General features: G+C 41.9%; 1 protein-coding gene across 2 annotated transcripts in view; it reads right to left on the bottom strand.

Annotated features, from left to right (window-relative positions):
* slc12a5a (solute carrier family 12 member 5a) overlaps window positions 1–6,160 on the bottom strand; it is a 113,172-nt gene that overhangs the window by 65,588 nt on the left and 41,424 nt on the right. The window lies entirely within an intron of this gene.

The raw sequence follows: 6,160 nt of genomic DNA, 5'->3' as shown, positions 1-6,160 counted from the left end.
GTGAATACAGCAATGTCATTAGTGCTGCCGTGGCAACCAACGCCATTACTCTCCCTTGCACAGAAAATGACAGCATGGAACATGAAACGTACCTACACAAAAACCACATCAATCTTTATCAAATCATATTTTTTAAAAGCAGGAATCTCTGGAGATCGCTGGGTAAAGCATTTGCGCTTGTCACACAACTAAGAGTGTCAACCACATCATGAAAACTGCATCAAACATAAATTTAATAGACAGAAAAGCAATTTGTGCCTGATAAACACCATATACATCATAATTTATTCATGCACCAGTCTAAGACAGTGGAGACTAAAGTGGACCACCTCAGAACACACACATACAGACACACTCGCACACATTACACCAGCTTGCGTGAAAAAGCTTTCTCCTCCTGTTATTCTGAACCCAACTTGTCATATCCTTTAAGTACCACACCCAGCACACATGAGGAGGAGCGCAGGGCAGCAGGGCCCAGATCAAGCCCAGAAACACATCTATTTCTGGGGTCCAAGTGCTGTCTGGAGGAATTGGTGGCATTATGGAGGGCTTTCATCTGAAATGGGCTGTGACCTGTAAGCACTCAATTACAAAGATGTCAGCACTTGCCGCATGTGTGCACACTGACTACAAGCTATAGTTCCAGCTGCTGAGAGATAAGATGTACATTCAGGCAGCATGTGGCTGCAAGGGGGCTATTTCAATGAAAAAGACATTTATTACAGAGTAGTACTACTGTAGTACTACTGAAGTACTGAATTACAGTACCACTGTAGTGCTAACACCATATATGTTACTCATAATATGAATTATGTATACTAATATGTATGAAAATCACTGACCAAAAAGTAAATATCAAATTCTATATTTGTCCTGCTGCGCATCAACAAATAAATAGGATACATACTCAACCACCCCCCTCCCCAACACACATACACTTGGGTGGCAGCATGGTACAGGATCCAGGTCGATGGCAGCTCCATTTTCCCCACCGCAGCCCAGGTGCCATGGAAACCAGAGGAGCTGCTGCTCGCGCCTCCCACAAGCATGTGGAGGTAACCAGCAGAGCTGTGTGGGATGCTGTGGAAGGGGAAGAGCCTGGCCATGGGGCAGAGGTCAAGGCCTGGCCATGGGGAAGAGGACATGTGAGGAGTTGAGACTCAGCAACCTGTGCCTCATGAGAAATAAGGAAGCCCGGTCAGATGATTTACATGCCTCTCTGCCGCACAGACTGAGTCAGAACCCGCTGGTGTCATTTAGCTGTCTGTGTTTGTGTGTGTGTGTGTATGCACGCACGTGTGTGTATGCACGTGTCAGACGGTGTGGTTCTGGCCCTGTATACGCACGACACATGAGAACAGTGTCTGGTCTGGACATGCTCACCCGAAGCCTCTTCTCTATGCCAAAAAAGCTTAACTTAATTACCACCCATTGGCTGACATGGTAGCTAAAATATTATTCCCAGCCAATCTTCATTAGTTAGCAGCTGACAGTGAGCACTGACTGGAAGAAAAAAGCCCAGGATCAGTTCTTCCTTTGGCTTGAGTGGAGGCTAAGCATCTCTGGCAGTGATGAGCGAGACTGGACGAGGTAAACAGCGGCCATATTGACCTGCTCAAGGTTCCTGCTTAATTAGAACAGTTCCCTGATGGACACTTTATGCTTTAATGATAGGTGAAAATTGATTTCGTGAGCATGGGAGGAATGTGACCTCTTATGAGTTTGAGGGTGCACTATGTGTGTACGTGAGCATGTGTGTGTGTGTGTGTGTGTGTGTGTGTGCGCGGTGCACAACCACTCATTACCACTGAGGAGGCAAGATTAAGGGGTATTACAGTGGATATGAACACAGACAAAGCAGATAATAACAAAAGCAGTTTGTTATCACATTTCTGTCATATCACATATTCCTTTCAGTACAAATATGTCAATGCAACAAAATGTTAGCATTTTGGAATTTTAAACAAAACACCCAACCTACACATACAACTCCCACTCCCCTGTACATGTCTTAAGAAACCCTCCACTGAATCTTCTCTTGCACTTTCCTCCTCGATAATGTTCAGTTGTGTTTGATTTAACCAAGAAAACAACCTTCATTAACTTTTAGAGTTATTATTACATATTTGAGCATTGATAACAGATAGTGGCACATGAGTTCTCTCATGAATTGCACAAACATGGAGCCCTTGTTTGGTGCCATGAGCTATGAAGTCGAGACAAACTCATCATTATTCAGTGCCCAATTTCGCTCACACTGGTGTTCTATGGGATGGCTCTGTTAATGGGCACAGTTCCAGATAGCCCTTGAGCAAAAGTGACCACACTAAAATACTGTCATGCTACAGTACCCCAATTTTTTAAACTACATGGTCAAAGTTCAACCAGTTGAGATTATGAGTCTTGCTCATTAAACATTTTGTAAGATTCGGAAGAAGACAAGACAGACTGCTATAACCATGGACTGCGTAATTCCTCATTTTTCTCTCTTCCTCCCTCTCACCCTACAGAAACAACAAACAGAAAGGCCATCAGTATTCTATGATGCTCTCCTGAGGCAGGATGCACAGAGAGGGGAGGATGGGAGATATGGGTCATGCTCCCTTTTCAAAAGGCAAACCTGATGGATCAATTCAGCTATAGAGTGAGGTCTCTTTGCTTGGGAAGCCTCAGAGAAATGCTTTGATAAAGACATGGCAAATGGAGGAGCATGCTGTGATGTGTGACAGTCAGCAAATGCTCTGACACAGTTGAGTAGCTTGCAAAGAGGTGGGGATGGTGGAGGTGCACATGCAAAGGGTGGATTTAGAGGATGAACGAGCTCCAGTTGACGTCAGCATCCGTGCCACGCTTGTTAGTGGCGTTCATCAATCCGCAGGGCTTATTAACTGCGGCTCTTTTCTCTGTCCATAGAAACTTGATGGATAGCTCTGGAAATGTCAGCCAGGACTCTGCAAGCAAACAGTACCTCTGTATTTTTGTTTATACAAGCCTTTGGTGCGTCCCATATATAAAGACTCTTTAACAAGCTTGTATCTGCATACATATTTGTACTAATATTTTTCTCCATTGGCAGAAGATGCCTACTGACCCTCCTTTGTATGTAGCTCAAGGAAATAGTCGGTCATTACGGGTATTCAAACACTAACATGAACACACACCACATGAACATGCACAGACAATACCACATAACCACATAAACGTAAACCTGCAATATAAGACAAAAAGACCACTTTCTGCAATTTTCCCTCCTTTGCAATTGAATTGCATTATACTTTCATTTTCCCTTGTCACAACAGATTATTTGTAAATTATGGAAAAATGACTTCAGAATGTATCCAGCCCAAGGTTGCATTAGAATCAGCTGCTGGTAAACTGCTTGTGTTTGGTATGGAATTGGAGCTTAATAAGGCATCCTGGAATCCTTTGCCCCAGGGTTTAAAAAAGGAGGGTGAATATCTGTGCAGGTGTGCAAATATATGGTGCATGTGCAACTGACTTAAATGCCTGGTTATGCAATATTATGTAAGCATAGGAGATAAAATGCAATATTTTGGGAATAGTGAACTCCTGTCTTTCATAACCTTTGGGGTCACACTTTGTAATGCTGTGAAATAAATATTTGTCTAAATCAGAGAACTGAGGATCTAATTACGCAGTATGATGAGCCAGGTGAAGGGAACATTTTGGCGTGCATCAAGTGCGCAACCATGACGAAACAAGCCCTTCTGGCTAATTTGATCCTGCAGGACAGCAGCACCTGTCTGAAGTGTGGCAGCAACTCATTCTAATCCAAAGTAAAACTGCAACCAAGTCTGAGGCTCACTAAGTGGGCTGGCATCCTTGTTTTATTTGCAAGTAAAACTATAGCCAGTACTTGATCTCGGAGTGTTCAGTTTACCATAGACAAGACGCTTTGTACTCTTGTGATTTCAGCTGTGGCTTGTTAGACAAAGCCATGAGCTGTGTGTCTTTGGAAGCTTGTAGACACACGAGGACATGTCACAATATGAGGCTGGGTTCACAAGACCAGAGCTGGTCTGTATGCCTACAGTTGCATGAAAACATTATGCGAACACTTTGGAATGGCCATGATTTGGGCATGAACTGTTCTTAAAATTATGGTCTGATCTATTATAATAATAAAATATATTATTATTATTATTATTATTATTATTATTATTATTATTATTATTATTATTAATAACAATAGTAATGAAATATGAATTAATTAATGAATGACTCTAATTTGTGTCTTGCCTTTCTCTTACCCAAGCTTGCATAATTCAATATTCATAGCAACAACATACCACAAAACAAAGATATAGAACAAAAATGAAGACAATAACAAGCAGACTAAGAGGGAGATTGTGCAATAATGTTTCAGTAGTGCAGTAGTTCTAAGTCTGCATTATTTTATTATTGTTGTTTATTATGCCTAGTTTATTATTAAGTAATATAGGTCTGCTTGATTAGATTTATTGTCACGCTCGCCTCTTCAACTCTCTCTCCCAAGTGATGGACCTTTCCCATTTGTTGGTGTTCATATTTCTCTCGTCAAAGTGTCTCCATGTGCCCTTTTTTTACCACCCTGTTTCCACATGTTCCCACCCCACACCCCACCCCCATTGGTGACCTTCCCTGTTTTCACCCGTTTACTGTCTAGTTCCTTTCCTAATCAGTGTGCATATAAATATATACCCTATGATTATGCACCCTCGTCTGTTATTTTGACCATGCTGTGTGACTTCATTTGTAAACCTTGCAACTACCTCTGTGAACTACCCCTTACATGCTCGTACATGTATACTGTGTTTTCTTCTTCTGCTTATCTTTTCATTAAATGTCATTTTGTTTATGCACATGTTGACTCGTGCTTGCATCCAGCATCACACTTAAACTAGAATACAATGAACACTAAATAAATGTGATGTTCACTGGTAAGCTTTTTTATATTTCCCTCTTGGCCTTCCTTGTATGATACATATGTTCCTGGCTTGCCCTACCACACTGTTTCCTAAGTATGCCTCCTCTTCTCTTCATCCAAGTAGACACAAATGCAGTTCCTCTTTTTAATCTAGCTCTAATTTTGTTCTTTTTTTCTTTTGTGGCCATCTGGCAATCACTTATAAAGAAAAACAAAGAGACCCTCCAGTTTCCCTACTGGTTACTTACCATATATATCTCAAGGGATGATTATCTCATTATAATGGCACCTATCAAGAGGTTGGATATATTAAACTTCATGTGATCATTCAGTTCTTGAAGTTGATATACTGAAAGCAGGAAAAACAGGCAAGCATTAGGAAATGAGCAACTTTGACAAGGGCCACGTGATGACTAGACAGCTGGGTCACAGCATCTCCAAAATAACAGTGGGGTGTCCCCGATATGGTTAGTAACTACCAAAAGTGCTCCAAGGAAGGACAACCGGTGAACCAGTGAGGGAGTAATGGGTACCCAAGGCTCATTGAGGCTCATGGAAGCCCCACCTCACAACTAACAGGACAGGACTAACTCCCTCTCTCTCTCTCTCTCTCATATTATATATATATATATATATATATATATATATATATATATATATATATATATATATATAAAAAAAAGAGGAGAGAGATTCAAAATTGTAATGAAATTGTATACAAAAAAAAAGTATACAAAACGTATGTGTAGCATAAGTGCAGCTACAAGGGTCTTGGAATCCCACAGGCAAATGGGAATCTGTAACGGGCTCAGTGACGCAGGGCAAGGAGCAGGACGTACAGACATAGACAGACATTTATTAACATAGGGAAAAGACAACGGCACTCACATATAACATGAACAATGACAGACACCAATGCACACACCAACAGGGGTTTAAATACAGACATAATGAGACTAAACTAGGTGCAGGTGTGTGCTAAACATAGGTGTGGTTTCAAACAAGACAGTGAATTCCCACTGCATGCGGTTGCCATACCACCTGACCAGTGGAAAGGGGAGCGTTCCGTGACAGTACTCCCTCCCAAGGGGCATGGCTCCATGCATCCATCAGTAGGACAGCGAACCACAGACTGCCGTGCACATATACACACAAGCCACATAAAATATGGCAAAGCCTGGTGCCCACCCAACACGAGGCGGGCTAGGAGCCGCCAACAAGGGAGGCATC

Source organism: Electrophorus electricus, chromosome 7 (genome assembly GCF_041902795.1).
Source record: "Electrophorus electricus isolate QZ-2024a chromosome 7, ASM4190279v1, whole genome shotgun sequence".
NCBI lineage: Eukaryota > Metazoa > Chordata > Actinopteri > Gymnotiformes > Gymnotidae > Electrophorus > Electrophorus electricus.
This window is presented reverse-complemented; position numbering and strand designations above follow the sequence as displayed.